The following is an 11520-nucleotide window of genomic DNA, read 5'->3' on the forward strand; positions in this document are numbered from 1 at the left end:
TTTGAAGCCAGCAGCATAGCATCATCAAATTTCCCTCTGACTCTTACTCCTAAGCTTCCTTTTCCACTTTTAAGAAGCCTATGATTACACTGGACCCATTCTGAAACTTCAAGATAACTTCCTTAGGATCAGTTTATCATTGTTGTTGCTAGGTGCTTCCAAATCCATTCCTACACTATGTACAGCAGAATGCAGTGCTGCCTGGTCCTTCACGTTCTTACTATCGTTACTATGTTTCAGCCCATTATTGCAGCCACTGTGTCAATCAGTTTCATTGAGCTTCTTCCTCTTTTTCACTCACCCTCACCTTTACCAAGAATGATGTTCTTCTCCAGAGGCTGGTCCCTCCTAATAACGTGTCCAAAGTAAATGAGATGAAGCCTCACCATTCTCATTTCTAGGAAGCATTCTGGCTTTATTTCTTCCAAGACAGATTCATCCATTCTTTTGGCAGTCCACAGTACATTCAATATTTTTTGCCAGCACCATAATTCAAATGCATCAGTTCTTCTTCGCTATTCCTTTTTCATCTTTCACAAACATATGAGGCGATTGAAAATACTATGGCTTGGATCAGGCACACCTTAGTTCTCTAAGTGATGTCTTTGCTTTTTCACACTTTAAAGAGGTCTTTTGGAGCAGATTTGCCCAATGCAATGTGCTGTTTGATTTCTTGACTGCTCCTTCCATGGACATTGATTGTGGATCCAAGTAAAATGAAATCCTTGACAACTTCAGTATTTTCTCCATTTATCAAGACGTAGCTTATTGGTTCAGTTGTGAAAATTTTTGTTTTCTTTATGCTGAGGTGTAATCCATACTGAAGGCTTTAGTCTTTGATCTTCATCAATAAGTACTTCAAGTCCTCTTTGCTTTAAGCAAGCAAGTTTGTACAATCTGCATATCACAGGTTGTTAATGAGTCTTCCTCCAATCCTGATGCCATGTTCTTCTTCATATAGTCCAGCTTCTCAGATTATTTGTTCAGCATACAGATTGAATAAGTATGGTGAAAGGATACAAGCCTGATACATACCTTTCCAGTTTTTAAACCACACAGTATTCACTTATTCTGTTTGAAAGACTTCCTCTTAGTCTATGTACAGGTTCCTCATGAGCACAATTAAGTGTTCTGGAATTCCCATTCTTTGTAATGTTATCCATAATTTGTTATGATCCATACAGTCAAATGTCTTTGCATAGTCAATAAAGCACAGTTGAGCACCTTTCTGGTATTATCTGCTTTCAGCCAAGACCCGTCTGACATCAGCAATGACATCCCTCATTCCACATCGTCTTCTGAATCCGGCTTGAATTTCCGGCAGTTCCTTGTTGATGTATTGCTGCAATCATTTTTTAATTATCTTGAGCAAAATTTTACATGTGTGTGATATTGGTATTGCTCAATAATTTCCACATTCCTTTGGATCATTTTTCTTTGGAATGGGCACTTATATAAATATCTTGCAGTCAATTGGCCAGGTAGCTGTCTTCCAAATTTCTTGCTACAGATGAGTGGGTGCCTCTAGAATTGCATCTGTTTGTTGAAATATCTCAACTGGCATTCCATCAATTCCTGGAGCCTTGTTTTTGTCAATGCGTCTGTTGTAGCTTGGACTTCTTCCTTCAGTACCATCGGTTCTTGATCATATACTACCTCCTGAAATGGTTGAATGTCAGCTACTTTTTTTTGGTACAGTGACTCTGTGTATTCTTTCCATGTTCTTTTGATGCTCCCGGCATCATTCAGTTTTTTGCCCATAGAATCCTTCAGTATTCCAACTTGAGGTTTGAAATTTTTCTTGAGTTCCTTCAGCTTGAGAAATGCTGAGTCAGTTCTTCTCTTTTGGTTTTCTGACTCCGTGTCTTTGTACATTTCATTATAATACTTAAATTTGTCTTCATGAACCTTGTTCAATTCTTTTACTTCATCATTTCTTCCTTTTGCTTTAGCTACCCTAGGTTCAAGAGCAATTTTAGAGTCTCTTCTGACATCCATTTTGATCTTTTCTTTCTTTCCTTCCTTTTTAATGACCTTTTGCTTTCTTTATGTGTCACGTCCTTGATGTCATCTCACAATTTGTCTGCTCTTCAGTCATTAGTGTTCAATGTGTCAAGTCTCTTCATTAAGACAGCTGATATACAAACTTGCTTTGTAATTATCATATTCAAAGGCTCCAGGGATTAGGATGTGGCCATCTTTAGGGAGTCATTATTTTATCTACAATAGATGTGAGTTTTTAAATCAAATACAAATCATTGGCCTTGTGTGATCTTCTTTGGGCTATTCCAGTTGCAGACTGCTTTCCTGATGGTAACTAACACTTCCCACATGGTTATAAAAGACACTTTTGACTTACTGACATAATTGTGCTATTCTTTGCTGATTTTGTGCTTCGTTGTTGTTGTTAGTGTCGTGAGTCAATTCTGACTCATAGTGACCCTATGTGACAGAGTAGAACTGCCCCATATGCTTTTTTAGGCTGTAATCTTGTTACAGGAGCAGATTGCATGATCTTTTCTTCCATGGAGTGGCTGGGGGGTTGGAACTGCCAACCTTTCAGTTAGCATCCAAGAGCTTAACAGTGCACCAGATTGTTTTCAAGCTGCCTTACCTATCTGTTCTTCTTTTGGCTAAGGTATTCTTGATGCTTTCTCAGACCAGCTTTAATAGAGTTCCAGGAAAGGGAAAGAAAGACATTTGGGCAATTGCTGACCTCAAATTTTTCATTGGAACAAACTTGGTTTAATACTGTGTCCCAAATTCTGCTTTATGAACATAATGCATTAATATTTGATCGAAATTTTATTTAACTGATATTTCATTTCAGACTCAAGCTGCATTCACAGTATTAACCATCAATGTATTTTGAATATTCAAATATCTGACTACCTTTTTTCTTTTATCCTCCACCATGTCCAACACAGTTTTCAAGTTTAACCAGTACAATTCAGCCAAAATTTAGCTTAAAATTAAAATACATTTAAACACTATATATTTGAATAATATCACCCAATTTTAACAGAAACAAGTTCATCAGAACTATACCAAAAAGCTCAGTAATTTGATTCAGTCATTAATTTACTCATTTGTTTATTCACTTCTGCTAGAATTTTACAGGTAAAAGAGTCTTTAGAGGTCATTTATCCCGAGCCCTTTGTTTTACAAATCAGCAGATTGGCTGAGCCTCACTACTGGTCATCAGAAGGTCTACAGGTAGGAATCCAGATCATCCATCTCTGAAGCCAATGCTCGTCCTGTCTCATAGATCTGACTCAATAAAGAAGAGGGGGGAAGATCTGGAAGGCAGTCTCTGAAAAGTCAGGGGGTGTCGTGGATAAAGTCAGACTTTTTGGCCCATCAAGAAATGACTGGATGTTCCCACCACCCCTCATATCCAGAGTATAACTCATGTAGTTAATAAAGGCTTGTTGTGTAAATATCAGGGGCCAGCCCTTTGGGATCTCTGCTTCTCACTCTATTAGGTACATTTGAGCTAGAAAGTTTTTTCAGCAAATGGTTTCTGCCATTCCGTGTGTAGATTCCGTACAGCCTTCAATATTTTTATAAAGTTAATCTGGTTTTAATGAAGACAGATAATTAGTTTATGTCAGGAACATGAATGGGCAGAGATGGGATCAGTCCCTGAAAGGAATGAAGCAGAAATGGTATCGAGATAGTTAAGATGGGGTTTTCGGAACCCCTATCCACAATCTGCTAAGAAAATTAGAAAGCAATAAAAGCAGATGCCATGAACAAATCAAAAAGTACGCATGTACCCAAATCATCCTCCAATTTCTACGCCATCGAAAATAGTCCTTAATTCTCACGGTTCTGTCAAACCCAGTCTGAGGTTGTCCTGGTTAGGGTGGTGGGGTGAGAATTGGGAGAAAATTAGTATGTCTGTGGGACCAACTCTGCATTACAGAAGCAAAACACTTAACAATAAAAAGAACAGATATTTTAACTCATTCAAAAGTATAGAAATTCAGTATCTTCTAGGATATGGTTTCAAACTGAAAGTTAAATTACAATAGGTTTTATGTCAAAAATGTCAATGACAAGGGAGACTTTTCCAAAATGGAAACAAATAATTGGTCAGATAGTAAGAAGTTATATGAATACAAATACATATTGTGGTTAATCTTAATCACTTTAGTAATATCTGACATTACAAATGGGGGCAGATTCCTCTTCTACATTTTGCATATAACCCATTATGTAGTAAAGCAGATCTAAGCACAGGGTTGTGTTACCAAGGGAGGTTGGGGACTGACTCCTTGTGGGGCATAAATATAGTTTTCCATCTGCCTGAAACCGTTTAGGTGAAACATGCCTGAAGTCAGGGGCTGGATCAGATGATCTCTGGGGGTCTCTTCCAGCCTTTTGAGTCTTTGAGAGACATTTCTAATCAGCATGCTAATGAGTACTTTAAATTTATATTCTGGTTTCCTTGAAGATAATTACAAGAAACACGAAGTGGAGAAGAGCATTTCTAAGTGCCTGTTTAAAAGAAGGAGAAAAACAGGAACGCATAAAAGAGGTAATAAAATATGAGAAGGCAATTACCTAAGAAGGCAACATGGTTCGGTGGTCATGGTAATGTCTGAGAAAGTCCAAGGTTACTGGTTCTATTCCCTGTCCTTATGATGTCTTGCTGTGTGACCCAGGGCAAGACACTTGACCTGAGTTTCCTCATCTGAAAACACAGGGGCCCAGGAGCCGTGCTTGATTACCTGGTTGATGTCAAGCTACAGGAATTAAATGAAGAATGGAATTTCATTTTGAGCTTCATCACTGCTGCAAAAATGGCAGATGGGAATCATATGAATTAGGTTAGCCCCCGCGCTTCATTAACTGGCATGAAAAACGTCTGACTGACATGAATGGTAAACTGGACTTTGAAAACACCTTAAGAAATCGTAAGTTTAGATATAATATAGATGATAAACAGAGAAGATTTACTTTAATTTCTGTGTTGAACTAATTGTGCTATTTTTCTATATATTAAATTAACATAGTTTCTCCAAAATTGACCCTAGAAGGAAAAAAAAAAAAGTGAAACGATACATACTAGATTAGGCCAATATCATTTCTACCTGTACTTAATTTGGAGGGGGTGGAATATTTTTATTAATATTGATTTATAGCTGCGTTATAAATAAGAACACAAATCTTTCAGTCTAAATTATTTTTCTCACTAAGCTCTTCCTGTCTTTACCAGTAGTAAAATAAATTCAATTTAAATTTTCATATGCTTCTTGATACAAAATGTGATTTACCCTGGGTGACTAAGCTGGCAGGTTTCCAAACTTGGTACACAGGGTTAAATGCTTAGTTCCATGCTATTTTCAACAACACATTTTTTTCACCAGAGATCACTGCTTGGTATGATAAACATGCCCTAAACAAGAAATCAAATAAGGAAGGGATTAAATTTATGCATAACACGAAAGATAATGCTTTGTAAAATCAGCTAAAATAATGTCTCTGACACACTCTTCAGAGAAGGCAAATAACCAGAAATACAGAGAGTGATATAAAGATGAATTGACATTATGTTTGTGACCAAGCTTGGAAAATTGAAACATCTATAAAAGTTAGGAGCTCTGAGTACTATTAATAATGCTTATCCATGTTTTTAATATACTATATAGTCCCATTAGAGTCAAAGATCCAAAACCATTCTCAAAAAGTATTTGGCATTTTGATTCGAGATTGAAATTACATGCAGCCTTTTGTTCACAAACATTAAAGAGGGGGCAGGGATATCAGAGGAAACACTTCTCTACATGTGGTTTGGGGAGTCATAAATTCTGGTTCTGACTCTGCTATTCAGCTTTTAGATGGCATTATACCTTAGTCCCGCCATCTGTACAGTATGGATAATCATATTTAACTAACTCACAGGTGTATTGTAAAGAATAGACAATAAAAAGTAACTCTGAACATACAACAATTCTTAGAGCCCAGATGATAAAGAAAACAAATGGTTAAGAGAAACAAAGCAAATAGGTTATGTTTTCTAATGAAACTCTCTGAGAATCACACTTAACCCAATAAAAACATTTCTTAACAAAGTTTACCATTTTCCACCAAATTTTTCATCTGACTTAATTTTTCCCTACATTTCTGGATCTGAGAGAGACAAAACACATCCTGTTCTTACAGAGTGACTTGGTACATCTCACATAAGGAATCAGCTACTGATAGATTCTTGCTGTAAGTTTATACAGCAAGATTGAATTATATCTTTGATTAAGGATTGAACAGTACATTTTGAAGGGCAGGGACTAGGGCAACTGTTAGGACTTCTGCAACTCTTCGTGGAACTCTTCTTTTTTCTCCTGGGTACTGACATTCATTAACATGAACATAGATAAAATAACCAGCAAGCCTTTGTATCTCTTCCTTCCAAATTTCAAATTCCAGGTATACTAAACCTGTATTCCAATTTGAGCCAGATATCTATCCGTGTTCACTAAGGTATGTTAAGAATAAAAGAGTTGTAGTACAGATATGGCCCTGGCACCTATTTTTGCTCATTAATGAGCTATTTCCAGCGATGGGAAAAATCATTGGTGAACCAAGAAATCATCTCAGATGATAAATTTTAAAAACTTGTTACTAATTGTTAGTAACCCCTTGGCATATAAACAAAAGATAACACGCTTTCATTTCTTCAAGTTTGAAAGAACATTTTCTACCATCTACTGCCTGTTAACCACCTTTTCTACTTAGCCCCTTCCTCCTCCATAGCAGAAAATCAGAGTTGACCCATAGGGTTGGAAAGTTGTGGGTTTACAAATTCCTTTCTTTGTATGACTCTGGGTGAAGTTACTCTCAACGTATTACTTCCTTTTACCAACATACTACTTCCTTTTACCAACATCCCTACCTTCTTCCTTTTGCAAAATTTGAGCTTCTTATGGAAAAAATGAAACACAAATAATTAAGCGATAGGGCCCTGGTTTAGTGTTAGGAAAGTCAAAACAAAAACAAAAAATAATTTCAAGGATGAGTAGTCAAAATTGCTAAAATCATGCACAGTGGATGAAAAGTATGGGACAGAGAAAAAGCCATTTGAATTTGTGATTATCATTGGTGATCTTCAGAATACAGTATAGTGTAATGCATAGTGTAGGGACAGAATGTCAGACTACATTGAGGTAGAGTATACAACGTTGAGAAATACCAGCAGGCATGATACACTTCAGAAATCTGAGAGTGAAAGGAAAGAAAATAGGTTATTTTTAAAATACTTGAAATATGGCCCCACCATTATGCCTCACAATATCTGGCAGGAACACTCTTATGGCTAATGGGTTCAAATTTGCACTGTTTATGGAGAAATGTGAGGAATACTTTTAGATTTTATCCACTGCTTACTTTAGTCCATGACCTAGACTCCATGAATCAGTGCCCGGGAGTACTTTCATCTTTTTATTCTTCATCCCTCGTTTCTTTTTTTATACTTCTTCTTCTTCTCCTCACCCTCAAAGGACCAAGATCAACAGAGGTACCTTGCAGGTAAGGAAGCTAATACTGTTGTTTTACAGGGCTCCATTCTGTCCTCCATTTGGAATAGCTTAGAGAATTCAGATTCTTTTGGGGCATAACATCTGAAAGATAAACATTTCTCTGTTAATAGTGATCATCTTAAAGGAAGAAAGTTCACAAAGTGAACAGGAACTTTATATTTCACCCATAGATTCATTGCTGTTGAGTCGGTTCCAACACATAGTGTCCCTATGGGACAGAGTAGAACTGTCCCATAGGGCTTCCAAGGAGCAGTTGGTGGATTTGAATGCCAACCTTTTGGTTAGTAGCTGAGCTCTTAACCACTGTGCCACCAGGGACCTATTAGGTTTATTTATAGTTTCATGAGAGGAATCAGTAGAAAAGTAATGACTAAAGATTCTAGCACCAATTTTTCAAACTGGCCTGAAGATCACTACAATACTATCATCTGAGGTTTCTATGTATACAAATTTGTCAGGTAAAGAGCAAAACAGAGTTTATCCTTAGAAAAGGAAAAGAATATCTTTTCTTCTGAGATTTAAGCAAAGGAAAAGGGGCTAAATAAGCTTTATAAAAAAGTAGACTGGAGAGCACATAAGTAATTTAATTATGACACCTCAATTCATTAAGTAATATAGGAAACAAAGTCATCTATTGAAAAGAATGGGTGGAATTGTGAGTGAGGAAAAAATAGAGAAGCTTTGGAACAGTCACTCTGCTGAATTCTTTAGAAATAAACAATATTTCATTTTTTATAAGGTTTTTTTTTCCTCCCCGCATTTTAACAACTGATGGCAACTGTCTTGATGGTTAAGTGTCTTAATGCAATCGCTATTTCCAGGGCATGTGGGAACTCAGTCATGGCTATTCATATTGTCGCTTAAATTGAGTTATGTGCATTGCTGAAAATGTCATCAAAAAGATTACTCTGTGATCCAGCATTGAAACAATAACTTATTTTGTACTCAGAATGGCACGGAGACAGAGCAGTGGGGCATGGATTTGATGTTAATGAGGCAAATATTCATCAGAGGAGAAAGAAGCACAATTCCATAATTTCTTGCAAAGGATATCCAAAAGCTTAAATGGGATTCACAAATATAAGATGTTTACATATTTACTACCCAGATGCTTGTAGAAGGATTGACTGTCACACACCAAGCAATGTAACTGAAGGCAGGGGAAATTGTCTTATGCCTCTCAAGAGATGAGTGAAATTTCAAAGCAATGAGAAGCTGGTGTGACCAATTCAAGTGTAGCTCAGAATTATTTTTAAGGTGGTTGATATCCATTTGTCAGAAACTCCCAGCTAATTGAACAGTAGCACTTCCACTTCTAGCAACATGGGGTTAAGTTGAGAAAAAGTAAATATAAGTTTTATTCAAATAAGATTAGTCAATAAATTTTGGGGCTTTTCGTTCTGCCTCAAAATTATACTGTCAAAACTAAAGCTGCTAAAAACATGAAGATCATGAGCGTGGATGAAGGAAGTACGTGCTTTACCATGAATATATTCATAACAGCCAATGGCCAAATATTTTCTCCATGTCGAATTTGAACCTCAAAATAATTTTGAAAAATAACTAAAAAAACTCATTGCCATCGAGTTAATTTCAACCCATAGCAGCTTTATAGGACACAGTAGAACTACCCCAAAGGGTTTTCAAGGCTATAGATCTGTACAGAATCAGACTGCCACATCTTTCTCCTGCAGAGCAGCTAGTGGGTTTGAACTGCCTACCTTTCAGTTAGCAGCCAAAGAATATCTCCCCCAAAATGTTACTCTGTATTTGCATGCACACGTAGGTGTCCCATTACACACACACACACACACACACAAACACACACACACAGGGATAGATGGCTGAGATGATAGACTGGCTATAAGTTATCGGAAATAGGCACCTAGGACCCCTTCTTAACAAGTGTCAACATTTTCTGTATAATTATCAGTTTGTGGATATGCATCTTATCAGTTTAAAAATAAGCTTGCTACACACTATGACTTGGAGCTGTGGTGGTGAAGTGGTTAAGCATCTGGCAGCGAATCAAAAGGTCAGCAGTTCGAATCCACCAGCAGCTCCTTGGAAACACTGTGGGGCAGTTCTACTCTGTCCTATAGGGTCGCCATGAGTTGGAACCGCCTCGATAGCAACAGGTTGGGTTGGTTGGGTTTATAATGGCTTAGTTGTTATTGCTCCCAGTACGAGTGGACAACGGCAACCTCACAACTTTCAATCAAGCGATCATTTAACGACCATATGAAGAAGAGTTAAGTCCTTGTTGTTGAAAGAAACCTATCTAGTGACACCTTCTGATATGATCACACAATCAAATCCTGCAGACAAGGGTCAGATTCTAGATCTTGAAGAAAATAGCAAAGTCGTAAGAAATAACTGTGCATCAGCAACACTCAGTATCACAAAAGGATTATGATTGGCGAAAAAACATGCTCATTGATGAGTAAGTTGAAAAGAGATTAAAAAAACTTTAAATGTGAGTATATTTTAGGAATTCCCTAACAGATTAAAATAGAAACTTAGAAAAATTATATAATTTGCCCAAGGTGATATAATTTGTTTAGGTTTTTATTTCTACACATAAAATTATATTTAAAAACTCCGATGCATCTAAATAAGCCTAAGAGAGCTCTTTCAACAAGCACAGAATTTTAAGGAAATATAAGTTGCAAGAAGGCATTATGTCATAGCCTAAATGGCATAGATTTTTTCTTCTCTATTACAAATGAAATAATGGTGCTTCTGAGAACTAATGGTAACTTAGATTAATTTAAATACCACAATAAAAAAATTGCACAGTCTTATTTTCCACTTTTATTTTTCATTTGTTTTCACTCATTCATTCATCAATTTGTGCAACTTGTAGTAAGTACCAACTTTGTTTCAGGAATTCTACTAAAAACTGGAGATAAAACATTAATGAGGCACAATCTTTTACTTAATGTGTTTGAAGTCTAGTGGAGGAGAAAAAATTGAAACAAATAATTATACTATAAGGTATATATATACTTATATACTATAAGCATTGTAGTAAAGGTATATACTGAATGCTATTATTGGCGTGCCTTCACCACGCACAACAAAGTCACTGGCTATGACCAGAGAGTATGAGAAGACAACAGAAGAAAGATAAGGGGTTAAATCACAAATAAGACCCCATGAGACAAAGAAAAATAATGTATTCTGGGTAGAGATAAAATATATTCAAGGATCCAGGGGTGATAAAAAGGTCCTAAAACACTTAACAAATAGTTGGAAGGTTAGAAACACATGTAGCAGAGGAACTTAGAGGAGTAAATTGCAACCAGATTTGATGTGTTTTTTTTGCAGTGGTGAGGAGGTTATAGCAATGGGAATCACTAAATAATTTTTCCTGTCATTTGGCTTTTGGGAAGATAATTTATGAAAGATAAACTGGAGTGCAAGGCCACTAGATAGAAGATGAATTGGATATTTTAGGTAAGATACGGTAGGGTCAAAATTAGAATTGAAGACTAATAGATAGAGACAATTAGAATGAAGTTTTCAGGAGGAGGATTATTTGGAGAGAATACAAATGAGTGCCATCATAGACATATTATGTTTGATATGTATATGAGACATCTGTGTGAAACTATCCAGTACACAATTGGAAATATAGTTTGGAGCTCAGGGAAGATGTGGCACTAGAGTCATTAGTGTTGTTGAAGTGAACTCACCCAAAGAAAGTGCAGAAAATAGAATCAAGGATGAAATCTTGATGCAACCCAGCATTTAAGAGCTCAGGCCATGGTCTTTTTAATTGCTTCATATGCATATGGAAGCTGGACAATGAAAAAGATAGAAGCGGAATTGATGCATTATTAGAATTGTGGTTTTGGTGAAGAATTTTAAATATACTGTGGACTGCCAAAAGAACAAGAAAATCAGTCTTAGAAGAAATACAACTGGAATGCTCCTTAGAAGTGAAGGAGGTAAGACTTTGGTTCACTTACTTTGA

Source organism: Elephas maximus, chromosome 18 (assembly GCF_024166365.1).
Source record: "Elephas maximus indicus isolate mEleMax1 chromosome 18, mEleMax1 primary haplotype, whole genome shotgun sequence".
Lineage (NCBI taxonomy): Eukaryota > Metazoa > Chordata > Mammalia > Proboscidea > Elephantidae > Elephas > Elephas maximus.